The sequence below is a fragment of the Octopus bimaculoides genome, chromosome 10 (genome assembly GCF_046866305.1).
Source record: "Octopus bimaculoides isolate indiv1 chromosome 10, ASM4686630v1, whole genome shotgun sequence".
In the NCBI taxonomy this organism is placed as follows: domain Eukaryota; kingdom Metazoa; phylum Mollusca; class Cephalopoda; order Octopoda; family Octopodidae; genus Octopus; species Octopus bimaculoides.
Window position 1 is genome coordinate 5,991,953 of NC_142937.1, and position 22,662 is coordinate 6,014,614.

Consider the following 22,662-nt stretch of genomic DNA (forward strand, 5'->3'; position numbering starts at 1 on the left):
TACAAATATATAGTGCCATGTGATCCTATGCTGTGTATATACGTACTCAAGCACATACATGCATATATACATAAAACTTTCGCTATCTCTCCCTTTCTCTTTCTCTCTCTCTCCTCTCCGTATTTTAGTTATGCTTTCTTATCAGTACTCTCATTCTCTCATTCTCTCATTCTCTCATTCTCTCTCTACCATCTCTATTCGCTTTCGCCCTCTCTCCTTCTCTCATATGTGACACTTTAGCGAAATTATATCTGAAACGCCATTATTGTTGCATGCCTCCAAGCCATATGAAAAGATGTTCAAACTTGTGTATGAGTTATCTCGTTTCTCTTTCCTTAATATACATCTAGGGTCTTGTTTTCACTCAATAGAAATCAATATATTCTGTATCGTCTGTCCATATTATACGTTGATATCGTGATATCACGTAACGAACCTCAATGAGCACGACTTAAGCTCCCGGCGAATCAAGTTCGTTAGGCTATTCCAATTACCAAACGGAGCCCGTGTATAGATACACACATACGAGTGAGTGCGTATCTATCTAAGTGAGTATTTAGGTCTCAGTGTGTGTGTTTGTGTGCATGTGTGTGTAGCTGTGTGTGTGCGAGAGAGAGTGTGCGAATACGCGTGCTATGCGCCATTGTGAATAATTTTATGGTCAACCAATTCTGTAACATATGTTCGTTTCCTGGTTGTTGTTGGTTTGCTTAGTCAAGTGCTTTTCTTGAGTAAATTATGGCTGCCACAACTACTGGTATCCTATTACTTGCAAATGCAAGATTTTAATGCTGCTAGTCAGATATTGATATTCATTCTATTCTCGAACTCAAAATGAATTCATTAATTAAGCAGACTTCAAAAATTTTCAGACGATCAGTAAGCTTATTCGCACGAAGACAATATTCCTTGTTTTGATTTAGTTCTTTCTTGTTTCATATATTTGCAAATATTCTTTTATAATAACTGTAATATACTCGTTATCAACACGTGTAGTTTCAGAGAGTTGTCTACGATTTTAGAAATGTAGTTTGTGTGACACCCGATTTGTACTGCGAATAACCAGTGAGATAAATACATATTTAATACTTAAGGACAGATATCGAAAGAATCTGAGGTGTTTACCTGACTAATATTACAAGTTTATTGACAGAAACTCTCACCTTGCATTATATTTCTCCTCGAATTGTCCGTAGTTTAGAGAATAATGATATATAAGGTTATTTATTTGTGTTATTATTGTTTAAATGTTTGATCGCTGATTTCTGACTATGTGGTGAATAATAAAGTAAATATTGATCTCTGCCAAGGAGCATTAAAAGGTCTCACTTTCGCAAAACTATTCACTTCTGCTGGGACGGTTTGAATTACGAATGTTCATCACAAGTCCATCGGGCTAATCACTCGCTTGTAGGAATAACTTACTATGACATGTCAAGTTATTCCTTCTATCTATCGCACTTATATGTGGTATAGATAACTGTTTATCCATATTTGAAATTAACGATTATAAACATTGTATATGTGATGCCTGGTAGAAACATAAAAGATTTAGGATCATTGAAAACTAAAGGTTAAAGGCCTTTGACGAGAGACGAAGAAATATGACTTTACCTGGCTACATAAAGATAATAATGTAGAAAGCTCTTGATACAGCCGTACCATGAATATATGTCAGGTTACATAAATTACATGACAAAGGAAAGTAACTGGAACAAAAGATAAATCACCTCACAATTTAACAATTTAATTCTATAAATAGAAGCAGTTACCCGACGAAAGTTGGTGAAAAGTTTAATCCAACATCGTGACGTTGTGTACGCGTAATGGCTAAAAAACATCATTGCATAATAGAATAAAAAGGAATGAAAAGTACATCTCTTAGATGGAAGAAATAACATACTCAATGTAATGCTATTGGTTGGGTTAGCAAGGAAGAAAGTTCAATATCACAAGGTCATCTTCTTGGCATCCTGTTCAGCATGAAATCTTTTCTTTATTCATTTGCTCAAATACTGTTGTGTTATGATATGGCAAGGGGCCACTAAAGCCAGTAGCTTATACAACAAACCAAGAAGGGTACCGCTACGTTGTCGCCACGTTGTGCTACGTTGTCGCTCGATCAGCTTGTTAAACATAGTCAAACTCCATAAAGTAATAAGTCTATTAAATCCTAAGTATATGATGTCGGAATAATAGACGGGATAGGCTTTCATTGAAACGACTTTCATCTTAAACTGACTAAGGGCTAGACGGCAACAACGGCAACGGAACACAACCAGTGCAAAGAACTACAGCTAGGACACACTTGCTGTGCAAAACGAAGACTTTTGACCCTCAATAATTGTGTACATAGTTTTAAGTACATACTATTGGTAACTAGAGATCACAATGAAAATAGCACGTATGGTTAAATAAATTTTGATCTTCTCGCGTGGCTGTATGTATGTGTGATAAAGAATCAAGATACAAACACAAATGAAACAGTTCATACATATTTCGAAGCGTGTGGTATATGCACTTACATACATGTGTGCATGTATACGTGTGTATGTGTGTGTGTGTGTGTGTGTGTGTGTGTGTGTGTGTGTGTGTGTATGTGAGTGTGTGCGCGCGCGTGTGTGTAATTGAACAGACACACAGATAGTGAGACTGACAGACAGGCAGGCAGATAGATAGATAGATAGATAGATAGATAGATAGATAGATAGATAGATATAGCTCCCCTTTTACCACTAGTAGCAGAGGTCACTAAGTCACTACTAACGTGTCTGAGTTTCCAAACTCTACATTTTGCCGACTAATGAATGCCATTAGTTTTGTCTCCTCTATAGAATGACGCTTACGGACAGCAGGTAGATAACAACACGACACCCCATTCAGAAATTCGGCAGAACTGAGATAAGTTAATAAAATCCCGCCTTTGCAAGATCCTACACAGTTTTGCAATTATCGAACACCTTCCACGTGTCCCCTGGACAATCAGTGCCTTAGGAAGAACATGATATATAGGGACACTGTTACTACCGGCAATAATACCTTCCACTACATAGAAGCCACAATTTAAACGTAGATTTTATAATCACGTTCACTCTTTTAAGAACTAAAGTAAGCATAAGAACACATCGCCGGCAGAGTTGATATGGGACTTAAAACTGAGGAGGACAACATACGTGATTTCTTGGTCTGTTGTGACGTCTGCGCTCCCATATATATACGGGAGGAAGAGGTGAATGCAATTTATGCACAGCCGAAGCTCTAGCAATATTACACAATAGGGATAATATAATATACAAAAGAAATGAAGTTCTGATACGGTGACCGCATAAATATTACAGGACATTTGCAAAACTTACATTATTTGTTTCCCCCTCCACCTCTTAGCTATTTTTCCTTCACACATAGATACTTTATTCTTTACACCTAGATACTTCCCCCAGCATACTGTAACAACCCCAGTGTCTAGTATACTATAAGGCATTCCTGCTGAGTGACCCTCTACCATTCCACAGCTACCCGCCCACGGCCCCATAATCCGTTTACGTTCTCCCTACATATCCCTACAAACCATCCCTCTGTTCGCTTCTTCCTACTCCACTACCATTATGTCTTTCTTCTATTTAGGAATGTATGTTCGTCCGATTGTCAGTTTACGTTTCTTACAGCTTTTATATATTAAATACCAGCATCCAGTTACATCACTGACATTATACTTCAATTTTCGCTAACCCTAATTTGCGTTTATCTGCTATCCCTGTCCCCACAAATTCCAAGCCTTGTGCCTATAGTAGAAAGGATTATTATTATAACTCTTGAAATATGCATACATACCTATTAGTTATTTTTCTATGTTCTGCGTATCCTTCCTTCCTTCCCCTTGATTCCCCCACTTCTTACATAATCTCGACCTACTTATTCATTCCATATCCACACTTTCACTCATTTTTTGGTTTCCTTCCGATATGAGCCAAAAATACAAGGTCTGAAAGACGCACAATGTGACAGTACACCTTTGATGCAAGTTTGATGTATTGCCTCTCTAATGCTTAAAATCGCAAACATTACGTAAAGTTTTGCGTAAACTGGCGTTGAAAATAGAGTTGGTACAGAAACAATTGTAACGTATCATTAACGATGTCTTAAAGAATTTTGTTTATCTTCTTATCATTTGTGTATATTGACCGTTGACTGAACACTATTCAATTTTTTTTTCTCCGTGTTTTTCTCCTTGTCTCCGTATTCTTTCTGTTGAAGAGCGTAGCTCGAAACATCAAAGACTTTCCGTATTCCCGAGCGTCATACTAATACATCCTTTTGTTATTTACACCACCTGTCCTCGTCTGTTGTTGTTTTTTCGTATATTCTCCCATATATATATATATATATATATATATATATATATAGATATATATATATATATATATATATATATATATATATATATATATATATATATATATATATATATATTCAGAGATAGTGAGAAAGAGAGACCAGGGAAAAGAAGGGAGGGACTGGTACTACATTTCTTCCTTGTTTTCAGCCGTTTCAACAACATATGTGTCAAACGAATCATATAAAATAGTGTAAAACATGAATATAAGCGATGATTATATAATATTGATTATATATTATTGATTATATAACAGAAAACTCATAGCCATTTCAAACATTCGAACAAATTCACCTATATATACAAATCGTTTAGAGGGAGGAGTTCATATTCTTGTAGGAGGTTCCACAAAACATGCAAAAAAAAAAGAAAGGGTAAAAATGATAGCTGTTGTGTATCAGTTGATAATATCATTTTTGAAGTTGAACTTATTAATTAATTTGAGTATCGAGACAGTTGTCTGATCGTGAGTTTGTATCATTGTACAGTGTCATCAAACGACTGGGGTAGGTTTTCCTGGAATAGCATCAAAGAAAACCTTAATGATCAGAGATATAACAGAGAATAGAGAGAGGCTCAAAGAAATGGGTGAGAGAAGGATAAATTGAAAGGATAAGAACAATAGAATTAAACGCTTAGATGAAAGGAGTGAATAGCTATAGGCTTAAAGGAGACAAGCAATTGCTATGGGGTTAGTGATATATAATACATATATGTGTGTGTGTGTAAACATACACACACACACACACACACACACACACACACACATATATATATATATATATATATATATATATATATATATATATATATATATATATATATATATATATACACGACGGGATTCTTTCAGTTTCCGTCTACCAAATTCACTCACAAGGCTTTGGTCGGCCCGAGATTATAGTAGAAGACACTTGCCCAAGGTGTCACGCAGTGGGACTGAACCCTGAACCATGTGGTTGGTAAGCAAGCTACTTACCACACAGCCACTCCTGCGCCTGTACATCTATCTATCTCTCTATATATCTATATCTATCTATATATCTATATGTATATATATATATATATATATATATATATATATATATATATATATATATATATATATATACACACACATTATAATCAAATAGATAGACATGTAATGAGTACAGCAAATCGAAATTATCACTAGACGTACAAGATAATGAAAAAGTGAAGTGTGAAAGAAAGGATATATAGGAGCGACAAAATAAGCTGATATAAGAAGTTTAGATGATAAGATAAATGTTACACCAACGGTGATGAAATGCGGTATCATCTATCGATCTATATCAGTGTGTCAGTGTGCATGTGTAAGTATATGCGTGTTTGCATGTTTAGATATGTATCTGACGTGTTCTAATAAACAAAAAGGGTCTTAACAAAATTGGAGAAGAATTTAAATAATTCTTTTAGAAGTTAGTCACATAATTCACATTGTATGTGTCTGTCCACTTCAAACCGAAGATGCGATTGATAAAATATGTACCAGTAATATACCCAGTTCAAAATTCAATTCAGCAACCTTTCTTTTGCACAACTTTATCATTTACTCAACTTAAAGTAATCAATAACTTTTATAAAATTTCCATTTCTCTTACTTCCATTTTTTTTCTTTCATTTTACTTTATAAATAGGTTTGTCTTCGTTTCTTTCCCTCGCGATAATTTCTAGTTTATTTATGTATATTTCATTTAAATTTTTCCACATAAGCTACTACATGATACCGTTAGTCTTTGCTGAATATTGTCCAGAATCTTCTGTCTTATGTTTCCTTTATCCCTCAGGTTTAGAATTAAGCAAAGAGATACTGCAGATGCTATTGACATGATCAAGATTCTGGGAATAGCTAGGTGATGCTAAACTATTTGGTATTACTCATCAATTCCAGAATTTTATTTTTTACTTTCTTTTTCTTTTTACTTTCTTTAGGACGGTTTTAGATGGGGTGGCGGCAATGTTCTTTCTTTATTCGATATTATTTTCTTTAAAAGTAATAAAAATAGCATATAAGAAAATAAAGTATTTACTCTTTGTTTTCTTACCATTATGCTATTTTGTATTTAAAAAAAAGAAGACATATATACCAAAATGAAATGGAAAAAAAATCTTCTAAAACAAAAAGAAAAAAGTAATTTTGTTGTAAACTTAAAAAGCAAGACATGCAAACAGTAAGTTTGGTAAAAAAAAAAAAAATTAAACATAAAAACATAAAACAATACAAAGTAAAAAAAATGTGAGCAATTTTATTTATTTTAATCTTAGAAACAGTTTCATGCTATATATTGGTTTAAACTAAAATTGATTCTGTTCACTCGCGTCCTATTTTATTCCTTTTAGCTTTGAGCAATGTTTAGAAGATATTTTCTCTCGTTTTCCCTCTTTCTCTCTCTCTCTTAATCCCTCCCTCGTTTACCCCCTCTCTCTCTCTTTATGTGTGTGTGTGTTTGTGTGTGTGTGTGTGTGTGTGTGTGTGTATCTTTCGATATACACATATATAAATACATACACGTGGATACAAACACATACATCTACCGCACCAAACCACACACCTCAGCACGCAAATAGACAGAGAGAGATAGAAAAAGAGATTTGCCTATACGTGTGTTTGTATACATTTATCTATTCACCTATTGCTTTCTCTTTCTTATGGTGGCCCTTCCTTTTTCTAAACCTTTAATACACACTTTACTGTCTCATCGAAGCTTTTTTTTTCTTTTCTTGATCTTTAAGAAGTTGACAAAGAAATTATCTCATCTTTCTCCCATCTCTCTCTCTCTCTCTCTTCTCTCTCTCTCTCTCTCTCTCTCTCTCTCTCTCTCTCTCTCTCTCTCTCTCGCCTTCCATTTCCCTTGTTAAATAGTTCTCTACTTTTCTTTCTCTCGGTATCTCTATCTCCACTGTTTGTACTTTCTGTCTCGTTGTTCAGTAAGATTTTAACTTTAATTTTTAAGTAATGTGGTGGAAAAACATCTTTTTCTCCTTTAATTTGTATCCTTCACTTTCTTTCTCTCTTATCTATCTGTCTTTCATTCTTTCTTTCTTTTTTGCTATCTATCTATCTATACTTATTTCTTTCATTATTTTCCGTATTTAAGCAACATAATGACTACCTATATTTCATTCTTTAACTCTTTCTATTTTTCCTATCATTTTCGTATTAGTCTCTTGTCAGCTGTTATTTACTCAGTCGATTTTGCAAAATATATTACAATACCATTTAAATACACAATAAAAAAGAAGTAGATTCGGAAAATTGAAAATTGAAGGCAGTATTAATGAACAAAGTGTAGCTAGCTATTGACTGAAGATTTTGAATTCATCGTAGTCAAATTAAATAGCCATTTAATAGGAGAGTCTAACACGGTAGTATTAGATTGAACGCAACGATCATACGACAACCAACTAGAAGAACGAAACATATCAAAACTATCACACTCTCCGGCAAAAAATCTGAAAATCAGCTATAATAATGTAGCCCACAATGCTATAGAGAAGCATCTTCACTAGATGGGAAAGGTTCATGCTCTTTATGGAACTTTTCTATCATGAATCTGCAGTTACTTTATAACTGTTGACAAGTATGAAAATGCTTTCCTCGGGTGACAACTGGCTTGAATACATGTTTTGTATTTCAAACATACGACCAGTTGTGAGACAAGAAAATGCAAAAGCAGCCCCAGTGTCTCCTTCTATATTTGTGGTTGATAAACTTTACTTAGGCAGCGAAACAAAATCACATTGAAACACTGAAATAGTGACTGTTTGAAATACTGAAGCCGAACATGTCCAGCTTTGTCTTGTGAGAAAATTACGGTTATTGCTGGACGAGTAGTTTTTTGAGAGCATGTCTGAAAATGAAGCATGGAACGCTTTGGTTGCAGTTGTGTCTAATTTCCTGGGAAAGAGGAACTCATCAAATTATGAAGAATTTGTACAGACTCTGCTACCAGTATTTCTACACAGTCAACTGAACTACTTCTCTGAAAATCGTAGTAAAATAAATCATGCGTAAAGAGAAAGATTCCACCAAGAAATTGAGACCATGGAGACTAGGTATCAAGGAAGGTGGAACGCAAATACCATGGCTGACTACCGCTTGTCTCTGCAAAGAAATTGTCGTGATGCAAGTTATTCACGCAAAGCAGCAAATGCTTATTGCTAATTGTCTTAGGTGTCTGTGTACCTGCGAGTGGGTACAGACTCCTCTCGGTCTCCCTTGAACCAGTGGAACAACCAGGAAAGCACAAATGGAGGAAGAGATGGCTGCACTCGAACTTGATTGGTAATCATTTCAAGTGATTAGATTAGAATAATGTGAAATAAACTGCTTTGCTAAAGGATAGAATATGCAGTCTGGCCAAATAAAATCGAACCCATATCTTTATGATAGTGAGATGAAAAACCTGACCGCTAAGCCGCTCACGTTCACAAGAATATAAACGTCTAAACGTCAATTATTTCCATAGTAATGTAACACTTACTACCGTAGTCGTAATCCCCATCGTTATCAGAATTTTTTCTCTGCAACCATTGCCTCCTTTATCTCACTACCATATTCCTCTGAACATCATCATAATTCCTTAAGAACATCGGCAACGCGTAAGATCATCATCGTCATCTTTCACACGATCACTATCGCCCTCAGCACCAGCATTACTAACATCACTGTTGCGACAATATTTACAAAGCCAACGATATCGACAATGCGCTTACTGCCTTTATTACGTCACACTCACACGATCCGAATCCACATCCAACCTATCGCCATAGCGAGACTACCATCACAACAACAATCAAACCACATTCTGCTGTCTTAAATAAGGAAATAATTCTTTGTCTAATGTAGTCCTGATCACGTATAAAATACCTTTGATCATAAATCTGCTACATCAATGTTGATATGAAGTTAAACAATAACATCCAGAACAATCGCCGTTATCATGCCGACCATATGATAACGAAGTGAATTAAGTGTCTCTACCATGGCTACAGGAATAGGCGTAGCATTGTATGGGAAGTTATAATTCATGGACACCGAGCCGATACAACGATAATCAATACCAACACGACAAGCTGGTGACCAGCTAAAAATAACAGCCAGGTCACTCTCAAATCGTACTCAAGTGTCTTAAATAAAGATGGAAATATTGAGCAAGGTAGTTTCGGACATACACAATATGGGGATGATTACAGGCTCAAGACTCTTGACCGTAGCGCTGGTTGATCGAAGCTGACCTGGGACTAAACACCAACACCATACTGACGCAAATTTTGAACAAGCAAAATACATCAAGTAAAATTCATTGAGGATGATTCCAATTTGTATGATAAGGGATGGTAAGCCGACAAGTCATTGGTGCACAATTTTTGGCTGGTACTCACATCATTTATGCTTACCTTAACCACAATGAGTTCTAATCGACTGAGTTCATCTAGTTCCAGTGTATATAATATATATTGCATAGCATTTCAAAACAGATTTTAGTATAGGCGCAAGGTTTGAAATTTGTTTTATAGGTTAGTCATTTCGATATCTTTATTGGCTGTACTTCATTTTTTCGACCCCGAAAGGATGACTGGCAAAACTGATTTCGACTGGGACCAAATATTTTGGTAGATGAGCATGTGCGGGAGGGATTTAGAAGAAGAAAGGACATTGGCGATTGGATTACAAATGAACTCCTCATGCGCATGTAGAAGACACAATAAAAGAACTCCGTGCAGATGCTCGATCTACTAAAAAAAAGTCACATATCCCTCACATCATACCCTACCGTTTTAGAAAGGAACGGGAGACAGAGGATGAGATAAAGCAGTTTAAAGCATACCTCTAACAAGATGGGATGTCACACCTGGTATAAGTATGGTCATAGGACAGCTCAATCAGGATAGAGATAGCGCTAAGTACAATACTTACACACAGTAATGACATGATTAACTTTGTCAATGATTTGAACATTGCAAAGCGAATGGAAATAAAATGGTGAGAAAACCAAATAAAAGAGAGAGAGAGAGAGAGAGAGAGAGAGAGAGAGAGAGAGAGAGAGAGAGAAAGAGAGAGAGAGAAAGAGAGAGAGAGAGAGTAAATCCTAAAATTCGTTTCTTTGAAATCGAAGTGTGGAAATAAATGTTTGATTCTGTTCGTGATATCGTCAATAGTAATTTAAAACAAGTGGGTGTTTTGTAATAATTATAAATCACGTATCGGTGTTAAAACACCTTGATTTGCTTTGTACTACTCGAGTGGTTGCGGTGATGGTAGAGGGGTGTATATTTTTAATCACTGATTAGGTTTAACTGCTCTGCAAAATTGCTTAACACTTCTCCACCTTACCTGCCCTTGTTAGCACTACTACAATATTCAGAGTGATGTGATCGTAACGATGATTGTTACAGGTAGGAGAGATAGATACGGCTGTAGGTATGGTGGTAGTGGTCGTCGTCGTCGTCGTCGTGCTGCTGCTGCTGCTGCTGCTGCTGCTGATGATGATGATGATGATGATGATGATGATGATGATGATGATGATGGTGGTGGTGGTGGTGGTGGTGGTGGTGGTGGTGGTATGGTGTTGGTGGTGGTGGTGCTGATGCTGGTGATATCGGTGATGATGATGCGATACTGGTGTTGGTATTGACTATCGCCGTCGTAATGATATGGTTGGTGGGTTTTTTGGTGTTAGTGATGGTGGTTTGTGCTGGTGATGATGGATTATACTGGTGGTGGTGGTGGTGCAGGTCATCGTTGTATCGGGCATTTGAGTCTATTGTAGGTGGAATCAATAAAGCTTTTTGGGAAGTCAGTTATTACGGCAAAAGCGCGATGGTCCTGAGAGGTGAGCTAGAACTTCTTCTAGCACTCGTGGTGCTGGCAGACACATTGTCTTGTTGTTGTTGCTACTACAACTGCTGCTGATGTTGTTGTTGTCATCGTCGTTGTCCTTGTTGTTGTCCTTGTTGTCGTCGTCGTTGTTGTTCTTGTTGTTGAGTCCACAAGTCAACCTCGAGGCAGACCAGACCATACTCTAGAGACTTTCCAGGATTAACTGTCTCGGTTTTTTTTTCTTTTTTACAAACAAACTATATGTAAGACAGCATTATCCAATGTGGCCTTACTTTTCGAGAGCTGCAATTTGAGGAAGGCGTAGCTATTGTTTTCTAGTAGTTCGAGTGACCATTTACAGCTCTTGCTCTTTGACTCGACAGAGATTAGCGTGGTTCTTTTGACAACGAGAACCCTCCTGAACGAACAGACACACGAACAATGGCATTCCAAAAATAATCATACCGTCTTTTTGTATGTATGGGGAATTCATTACTCAAATATCTTTTCCTAATTTAACATAATAGGATTTAACTTGAGGGCGATTTAATTGTTTCGAGTAAACCGAGCAATCACGAAGAGGTTTCCCTTATTGAATTGATAGATACGTTATAAAAGGTGCTGCTGTTCTGATGTGAAATTGTGTGTTGTGAAATTGTGTGTTGAAACAGATATTGTTATATTTAGGGAGGGTCATTGTTTTCTTCTTTTTTTTTTGCCAAATAAACATGCACTATATATTCGTTCTTCACTTCAGATTGGTTATTGTTATTTTATGTCCTTTGTCTTGAAAGCTTTCAGCACACATTCTGTGACCTCTTCAGCCACACTCCATCCCACGTGTCTTGTCCTATTCTGCTTAGTCCATCAGAACAAGAGAAGACACGCGGGATGGAGAGTCGCTGAAGAAGTCACAGTATGTGTGACGAAAGATTTCCAGACAAAGGGTATAAAATCAGAACAATAATAAATTTGAAGTGAAGAACGAAATACGTGTTTATTTGTCAAAAAATGACCATCCCGAAATATAACAATATATATAATCAACTTACGTTTTGCGTTCTATCAAAAATCCATTTAGGTTTTTTTGCTATATCATGGGAATATATATCAAACCCAATTCTTGACAGTCATTATATTATCGATCTTGGAAGTAATAAATGCAAGGTTAATCTACCCAAGATTTCAACACAAGAGTTGCAGGAACCGTCACAAAACACAGAAAAGCATCTTTTTATTTGACGCTCTAGCGATGTGCAAATCCAGTATGTAAACCTATTTTCATACATAAAGCACAAATGCTTATTTATATTTACCTACTCCAGTCAATCGAACTATAAATAATTTAATATATTGTTTCACCTTACCAGTATAAATCGGTTACCCACCCTATTGATATTTTCGAAGAATCTGTGTTATCCATGCGCGACAAGTATGTGAACTGAATCGATGCAATGTATAGCTACTTTCTCGAAGGAAAATGTATTACTTGCACTGGATTGGAAGACATTATGCACGAGCAAATAGGTCTACACCACATTCTCACTCCCATCAGTGCGTTTTTGTATACGTATATGAACACATCAGCAGGGTGTAGTGTTTGTTGTCGACACAAGACATGCTCCCATGCTAAACATACTACTCAGGGATAAAATATAAGCATACAAACTGTAGACTATTTCTATGCATGTTATGACTTCTGCTTGACTTAATTTTTGTGCTCTGTATGCGTGTATAGTCAGATTTGCAAACAAATTACAGCTAGATTAAATTACGATACTAACAGATTTTTTTAGGAATAAGGCAAGCTTACTATCTCGATGCATGTGCCACGCCGGTTAGCTACTATACACGGTAAACAGAATATATGACCCGGCAAACGTTATATATATATATATGTACATATGTGTGAGTTTGTATTTGTGTGTGTGTATGTGTGTGTGTGTGTGTGTGTGTGTGTGTGTTTGTGTGTGTGTGTGTGTGCGTGTATGTATATATATATATATATATATATATACACACACACACGCGCGTACATTGCTTAATGCTGGAGGAAAAAGAAAGGAATGGACAATGCATGTTGTAGAGTATATGTTGTTTTACTAAAACTCTCCGTTATAATTTTTTAAAAACTATACACGAACATACACATTCATGCACACCCACGCGCACGGATACACACACAAACACACACATACACATATACATTCCACAAAAGTCACCTGGAGATTTGAAACATTTTAAAATATTTTATTATTTAAAAATATAATTTCCACACTTTTTTAATATTTAAAAATAGTTTTATACAGAGTAAAAATTTAAGCATAAGAAATATAGTCCTATTTAATTATGAAAAATTATATAACATGACAGACCTCCAATTTCGACTTCACAGACTTGTGGTGGACAAAAGATTTCGGAATTTCACGAAATAATTCGTCGGCTAAATTTTGCGTTAGAAGTTCCATAGATGCCTCGTCGCTCCATCTTGTTGAAACCACATCTCAGGTTTGTTCTGCTCGCTGCTGGACGCAAAACAGTCTTGGCCATTACCCGATAACGTTCTCTATTGATTGTAATCGCATTGCCATTTTCATTTTCAAAATAAAAAGTCTAGTGGTTATTTCTGACGTCACACCATATGAGACTGTGTAGTTGAAACGTTGCAGCTTGCGTTGATGAATATTCCTAGGATCCTCTAATCCCCAAATCCGACAATTCTCATTATTAACAAAACCATCTAAATAGAAATAAGCATCGTCACTCATAATTAACTTATTAATAAATTCGTTGTCTTCAACAGCCGCCCTTTGAATCTTGACCGAGTTATTTAAGCATTTTTGATGATCTGCCGGTTTTAAGTTCTGTACTAATTTCAGTTTGTATGGGTACAGATGCAAATCTTATCTAAGTATGCGATGCAATGATGTCCGAGATATCCTCAACCGGTCAGAGCGTCTGCGAATCGATGTTCCTAGATTTTGTTCAACGCTGTCTTGCACACGCTCACGAGTCATCTGTGAAGTGATAGTACGCGGTCTTCCACATCATGGCAAGTCACTCACTGAACCATATTACCTAAAACGCTGAATCAACAGATGAATCATGAAATTAGATGATGGTTTTCTGGCACTGAAGTGTTGACGGTATTCGCTTCGGGTGCAAATGGTGGATTGGTTAAATCAAACATACATTGTTCACTGGTGAAATTTTCCATGGGTAATTTTTTTATGCTAATCTAAGTTCTGAAAAGAGAAAGAAATAAGTATGAAAACTCTGACGTTATGACATTTTGAAATTCTTTGGTAAGTTTTGAGACACCTTGTATACACAAACACAAACATATATCTGTGTGTGTGTGTATGTATGTATGTATGTAGGTAGGTAGGTATATTGTGCACCAGAACGTTAATAAATGGTTTGAAATTTTGAAATTTTCATAATGCATTAATTAAATAAACCTTATATAATCAATATACGAAAATATGATACTATTTCTAGTTTCTTATCAACTTTTGGGGCAACTTGTATATACACATTCATATCTGGATTTATAATGGAATTAACTTATCTTTTAGGCTACAATGGTTTCAGTGTTTGTTTGTTTTTTTTAATCTCCAATCGTATAGGAAATATAAGAAATATTTTGATAAAATATTTCTTTTAAATTCTTCAGTTATATGGTATTTCTTCAACAATTTTTAAAAGCTTTTTTCTTTCTATACCCGACTTCCCTATCTCCCTTAATAATAACCCTCAATCCTGGAGGATAATCTCCCTTAATGATATGTTATTTTCCCCTCAACTCGAAGCAACTGCATCGTTTCTGTTATCTTAGTCATTAGTTTGTGCGTGTGTGTGTGTGTGTGTGTGTGTGTGTGTGTGTGTGTGTGTGTAAAATCACGTGTGTAGGTCCAGTGAATTTACAATCGCATTTAACAGTTATTTACTTTAACAAAAGAAAAGTGAGTATAAAAAGTATATTTGAAAACTTGTTTTGTTTTTGTTTTTGGAGTTTTTTTCCGAAATATTTTTCATATTAATTATAAAATGAAGGAAAAAGACCATTAGTAAATTGGCTTATATTCTTAAAACAATTTGGCAAAGAATGCAAAAAACTCTGAATGTATTTCGATATTATTATTTGCTAACACATCTATATTTTTCAGTGAAGTAGATTTGTCAGCAAATTTGAACTTGATATATAATTTAACTTCATCCACTTTTGTTAAACCAGTTATAGAGAACTTTCTGCCTGGTCATAAAACGTAGCCCAATCAAATCACGCTTCAAAATAGAAAGACGCAATGAGTCATGCACTCTTACGACCGGATAAAAGACGGGGCGGCCAAGGTTGGCATGTCTATGATCAAAGGTCAGCTTCATGAGGGTTCACTTGGGCTAATTTACAGCTTATATATTGCATTTTTACATACATGAGATGTAGTATATATATATATATATATATATATATGTGTGTGTGTGTGTGTGTGTGTGTGTGTGTGTGTGTGTGTGTGTGTATTTTTTCATACAAAATCCCTTGACTAGAAAATGAAGACTAAAATTTGTGAAATTATTGGAACTTACCTGAAATTTGTCTCAGGTCTTCATTTACTGTATACAAGCTAGAGATAGCTTTGGAGAATGCAGCTATTTTCTCTTTATAGTTACTGCTGCTGATGATGATGCTGCAGTTACTGTTGTTGATGGTTTTTGTTGTTGTTGTTGCTGCTGCTGATGCTGTCGGTGTTATTATAGTTGCTTTACTTCTTCTTCGTCTTATTATTACTATTGTTGTTGTTGTTATCATTATCCTTATCGCTTCTCCTGCTATGAAGTAATAGCTGTTATTTTACACATGATTTTTGTTATATTTTTTGTCTTTGTTTTGTATCGATTTGAGTTCTTAATTTTAATATTTCATTTGTCTTTTCTAATTTTACACTCAGAAATAATATGTGATTGATCCGTAACTATTTTTTTTCCTTACACAATCTTTTTTTTTATTATTATTATTATTTCAGATTAGAAATTTTAAAAATCAGTTTTAATTCAGTAATTATTGAATATTTTAGCTATTTTATTGAATGATCGATTGAATATATGTCAGTTAATTGTATTGATCACACGTAATATATACTTATAAATATTTTATTTATTTCTCGTTTTCATTTTAGATTTCATCAGATTGAAGTTCTTCAGATTATAAATGTTAGTTAATAAATTATATGTGTGTGCGTGTGTGTGTAATTATGTGTATACATGCGTGTGTATGTGTATTTGAGTGTACCTGCATGTAGATAAACAATATTCTTAACTACGAACTTGAACACGTGTACATGAGTGTATATATGTATGTGTACATATATTTGTGCGTGTGCACACATGTGTATATGTGTGCGTGTGTGAATGTATATGTATATGTAGGTTGTTAGGTATCATATTCAGCCTACACTATTTCTAGCACAGTGTACGGCAAAATATTCACCCCACCACCAGTTAACAGTAGATCTTATTGGACAATCGACTGAAATGAACAGCTATTCCGCCCATTCTTTTTAACGAGGATAGACGCACACATACATACATTATAGAGTCATCTGTTGACTATATATATATTGATAGTAACATTCGGAAACGATAGATAGATAGATAGATAGATAGATAGATAGATAGATAGATAGATAGATAGATAGATAGATAGATAGATAGATAGATAGATAGATAGATATGTTATCAGTAAGTTTTATAAATATTTCTTATAGCTTCTTTTTCTTTACAAGAGAAATTGTGTAGACGCAGCATAAACAAGTCACTTAGAAATTCATTTTGCAGTCAAAAGTTCTGACTGGCATCTTGGACAAATTTCATTTTCGAGAGCTACATGTGGTCCCATATTTTGCGAGTGAAATGGGGTAAAAGTTGGATGTACTTGTAATTCAAAAAGTACACCCTTGTTATACAGTATTTCGCAGTTGATTCTGCCTGAAAATTACATTCAGGGTGCATGAGTCTGTATATTCTTGAGCATAGTAACTTCGGTATAATATTTACTGAGTATTTGGTAGGTTAAACTGCATTACGAGCTTTGACTTATAAGGAACATAACTTTGAATATATATTGCTCTCTACAAGGCTTTACATGACCTATGTCTGAGATGTTATTTCTCATTCGGTCTGTGATTGGCACATTTTACTTCAACTTACTGTTTAGACTAGTGGTTCCCAAACTTCTACTCACGGCGCACCTTACAAGAAGTCAAAATATTTTGGCGCATTTTGTACATAAATTCTAAAATTTATTCAAAAGGGCTTTTATAAATATTAGCATAACATAAACTATAAAGTAATATATAGATAATTAAAAATACAGAGAAATTGCGTGTACTTACAAAGTTATCAATGAGAAACATGTTTTTTGAAACGTTTTCAATATTGGGACGTATTAGAAAAAGACAAACCCTCAATTCTTCTTCGTTTTTTGGATTTGATGTTATTGAGGGCTGAAAACCCCAACTCACATAACTCGGCCAGAGAGTAAAAGCTCAATTTCGGCCATTATCAATAATATTGCTTCTAATCTGGAGGCACCGGCAAGAAACTTGCCGGGAATGGGACCAAAACATAACAAGACGAGACCGTTAGTGAACGGTCGAGGGACAAAACAATAAACAGAAGATTTAGAGAGATAGATAGATAGATAGATAGATAGATAGATAGATAGATAGATAGATAGATAGATAGATAGATAGATAGATAGATAGATAGATATGTGAATTTGCTAAATAAATAATTTTTCTTCTGAAATCATACTGTATTAGCTTTTACAATTATAAATATATATATATGTATATTATCGTATAATTGTGGTATATATTAGAAATTAATGGCCAATTTCCCATTGTTAAGTGCTGAGATTTTTAAAAATAATATCTTTGAATATATTATATTTAGGATTAACTTAAGCGTTTAAATTTGAAGATTTAGCTTCAAATTTTTATTTATTCAATACTGAACGCTTTCTTAAGAATGCTTGAACAAACTATAAATATCGGAAAATTTTCCAAGATTCAACTTAAAGGGTTCAGAACATTTAAATACCTGTCTTAGTATTTAATATAAGAGTTTTTCTATTTCTATTTATTATAATTTTCATTTTATTTCCCCCTATCTAAATTCAATCATCTTTCTGTATATTTTATATCTTTGCTATATAATTTAACTTTATTTTACTGTTTATATACAACGATATTATCTATAAAAAATAAAATCAGGATAAAATGCAAAAATAATGTAACTGGGCAAATAACAATTATGTTATCTTAAAACATCATTCGCGTCTCTTAAATGTACAAACTGTTTTTCACTTTATTATCAGGAAGAATCATAAATCAACTTTATCATTGACGTATGTTTATTTTCAATTTAAGATGGAAAACTAAACTCTAAAAAGCTAATGATATTTAAGACGATACAGCTGATGTTAAAATATTGTAAATTCCTTCAAAGCTCGAAGGGATTTTAAGAGCAGGCGTTTGGTTTTATTTTCTAGATTTTGAGGAAATAAAAGAAATGAAAATCTCCCTTGAATACAACACGAGCCAATTTATATTGCACAATACGAATTATTAGATTAATAGTGTCATGCAGAATTAATTGAATTTTTCAATATACGACAACTGGGTGCCGGATTTGGTAATACTTAGAAAGGTCTAAAACACAATTTGGAAGCTACTCCTTATTCTTAGTTTCATGACAGATCCACCATCTTGGATAGCACAATCGATTAACTGAGATTGAGAAGTTTTCACCTCGCCCGCCATGATCAGATTAAAGTTTCAGGTGTATGTTATATCTCACGTGATTAAATATCTCACGTGATTAAGTATGTTAGAACTCGAACTAACTATATATGGTATTTTCTTGGTCTCGGTCTTTCCTTGTGCAAGTCTCAGTCGTTTCTTGGTTATGTATTTGTCTTTTTTAGGTCTGATATTTGTTCTTTCTTACTCTATATCTTTTCTTTATCTCGTTTCGGCCTTTTCTTAATCTGTTCGAGGTCTTCCTTGGTCTTACCCCAACCTTTGTTAATTTAGTTTTTGTTGTTTCTTAGTCTAGTCTCGGTTGTTTCTTGTTCTCGTCGCGGCCGCTTCTTGGTCTAGTCTCAGTCTATCTTAGTGTAGTCTCGATTTTATTTCGGTTTCGATCTCGATCTTTTCTTGCTTATGCCTCCGTCTTTTTTTGGTCTGCTCTCTGTTGTCTTGGTCTGTTCCTCGTGTAGCTATAGTCTCGGACGTTTTTTGTCTTAACTCGGTTTTTTTCTAGAGCTAACCGTAATGTGTGTTTCAGTCTCGTTTCGGTCTTTTCTTGATCTTTCTGTCTTTTTTCACCTGTTCTTAGTATTTCTTCGATGTCCATCTTTCACTGATCAGGTTTTGGTGTTTTTTTTACTCTGGTTTTGATCATTTTTCGGTCATGGTGTTTTCTTGATCTGGTCTAACTCTTTTCCTGGTCTACTCTAGGTCTTTATTGTTGTCAGTCTTTTCTCTGTCTAGTGTCTGCCTCAGTCTTTTCTTGATTTCATCTCAATCTTTCGCTATTTGGTCTCAATGAATTTTCGGTCTCTGTCTTTTCTTCTCATGGTGGTTTTCGTTGTGTCATCTCAGCCTTTTCTCCGTACGGCATTAGCTTCAGTCTCTTCGTCTGGTTTCTGTCTTCGTCTTTTCTTCCTTTTGAACATCTTTAGACTTGTCTTTCGTTTCGGTATTTTCTTGCTCTCATCTCGGTTTCTTATTGGTGTGATCTTAGTCTTTCCAGAACCGTTTATTGGGTCTCCTCTTTCTCTGAGTGAGGTGAATGAAACATTATTACACGGGCTGATATTAATTAAGCATAATTTTGGCGAGTGTATAACAATAGTTACATTTCAATTTATTGAACTTCCCCTCGGTGAAGCATAGGCGTTTCTATTTTGGCAAACTCGTGAAAATAAAATATTATTCTGAAATAAATTTCATACTAAAGCCTATATATTAAATTAACACAAATTTAATGAGTCGGAAACATTTACATTTTATATTAAATTATTTACTAATCAATATTTATAATATCATTGCTAGACACAGCTTACCTTACATAAACAGACATACAAAATACACAATAACACGCAATATAATTATACATATATGTATGTATACATATATGTATGTATACATATATGGCGGGGGGTTGTGGTGTGTGTGTTTGGTGGCTGGCTCTGTTGGAAAGAGGCTGCGATTATGGAAATAATTTTTCTTTAAAAATAATGTTATTTACATCAAAGAAGTAATTACCATTAACTTACTAATCGTTATCATTGCATAAAGACGAAGATAACTAATCGTTATCATTACATAAGCCTTCCATTATTTTGCTTTGTTCCACTATTTTCAGGATTCATATCAGACAATTTAGTATTCCACTCCTCCAGGCTCGATAAAACTAAGCCAGCCGTTTACATCAATATGATGTAAATGTCTCTAAATAGCCCCTTGCTCTTTTAGTGTCCGGTGCATGACTTTAGTTCCAGAACATTAAACACATGAAAGATTTATCTTGTTAAATAGAGTACTGCTTTATTACAGGCAACATTCTCGCATAACCTAGTAAATATTGTTAACAAGTTAACAACAAATTAAATTAGAGGGTTTATAAACAAAATGGAATGCTGGTAGAGGATTTCAACACGATAATTCGTCTTTGTATGGAGTAACATAAGTTCACTGTAGACCTCTGCATTTGCTATTCCTCTTCTAGAAATGTGTGTGACCCTGTCGTGTATATGTACCTGTGATTTAAAAGATGCTGCTGCGGCACTGATTTTGCGTGAGTAACACGTTCAGGTTGCACGTATATTAAATGTGTATGAATCTCCGTGTGTATACATACATATATGTGTGTGTATATATATATATGTGTGTGTGTGTGTGTGTGTGTGTGTGTGTGTGTATGTGTGTGTGTGTGTGTGTGTGTAAACCATAAAATGTCAGGAAGTATCAGAGGTGATTATATTTATTTAACCATTTCACATTCTTAGGATTACGGCCGTTTCGCAGCTTTCATCGGGTGATTATAATTTCAGAGTATAATTAATTATGTTTACATCATTGCATTACAGTTGTATATTCACATACCAGAGCAAATAAAGAAAACTAGTTCATCAGTTTACCAGAAAATCATGATTAGACCAACGGTTCAACTCTTGCTGAAACGGTTGTAATCTTAAAGATGTCAAGTGGTTAAATAAGTATATTCACCTCTCATACCCCCAGACTCTTTTATGGTTTATATACAACTCATGAAGTAATTTCATTGATCGAATCTCCTGGATTTCAGGTCCATGAAGCTCTGCATTATACGCCTATCTATGAGATCTGTTAGCCGAGTCCGTTAGAGGAACTTTCTGTGGAAGCCACTCGATTCTATGAACACATATATTAGACTGAAAACACACACACACACACACACACACACACACACACACACACACACACACACACATATATATATATATATATATATATATAAATATATACATATACATACAGTTTTGGCCAAAAGTCACCCGACAGTAAATCAATATTCCATAAATATTCTCTGTAATTCTGTATTGACTCGAATGGGAAAATGTGTCGCTCAAGAAGGACTTCAGCTTGAACAACTTTCACGATGTTTCATATTTAGATGCTTTTATTAAATTCATTCAGTTGTTAAACATAAATAAATCTTGGAATTAAATGGTTTTGATTTACTGTCAGGGGACTTTTGGGCGACCCTATATATATATATATATATATATATATATATATATATATATATAGGGTCGCCCTTGTAATAATTATATATATATATATATATATATATATATATATATATATAATTATTACAAATTAAAAGGGTAAAGATTTATCAATTTATTAATTTATTAATAAATCAACAATTAATAATTTTTACCAAGCCCTTCGGTATGTAAGCACTATTATCGGTGGAGAACTTATTTAAAAGCTCATATATATTTATAAACATAATTAAGGGATCAACAAGCATTTGCTTCACCATATACCGAAGTTCAGAAATAGCAGCTAAAAAAGCTGAGACTCCAACAGTTACAAGTAAGGCTATCTGTTGGAGTCTCAGCTTTTTTAGCTGCTATTTCTGAACTTCGGTATATGGTGAAGCAAATGCTTGCTGATCCCTTAATTATGTTTATATATATATATATATATATATATATATATATATATATATATATATATATATATAAACTTTATATATATATATATATATATATATATATAAACTTTATATATATATATATATATATATATATATATAAAGTTTAAACTTTTTCTTGGTTCTCTAAAGACTCTTCCTTCCGTTCTAACCT

The 22,662-nt window shown here is 34.4% G+C and overlaps 1 long non-coding RNA gene across 1 annotated transcript in view; it reads right to left on the reverse strand.

Annotated features, from left to right (window-relative positions):
* The window catches only part of LOC128248846 (uncharacterized), a 29,975-nt gene extending 20,862 nt beyond the window's left edge, over positions 1-9,113 (reverse strand). Inside the window, exon 1 of the long non-coding RNA XR_008264968.2 lies at positions 8,899-9,113. This is a non-coding gene — a long non-coding RNA (uncharacterized LOC128248846). The remainder of the gene's footprint in view (positions 1-8,898) is intronic.
* Between the last annotated feature and the right edge of the window lie 13,549 nt (positions 9,114-22,662).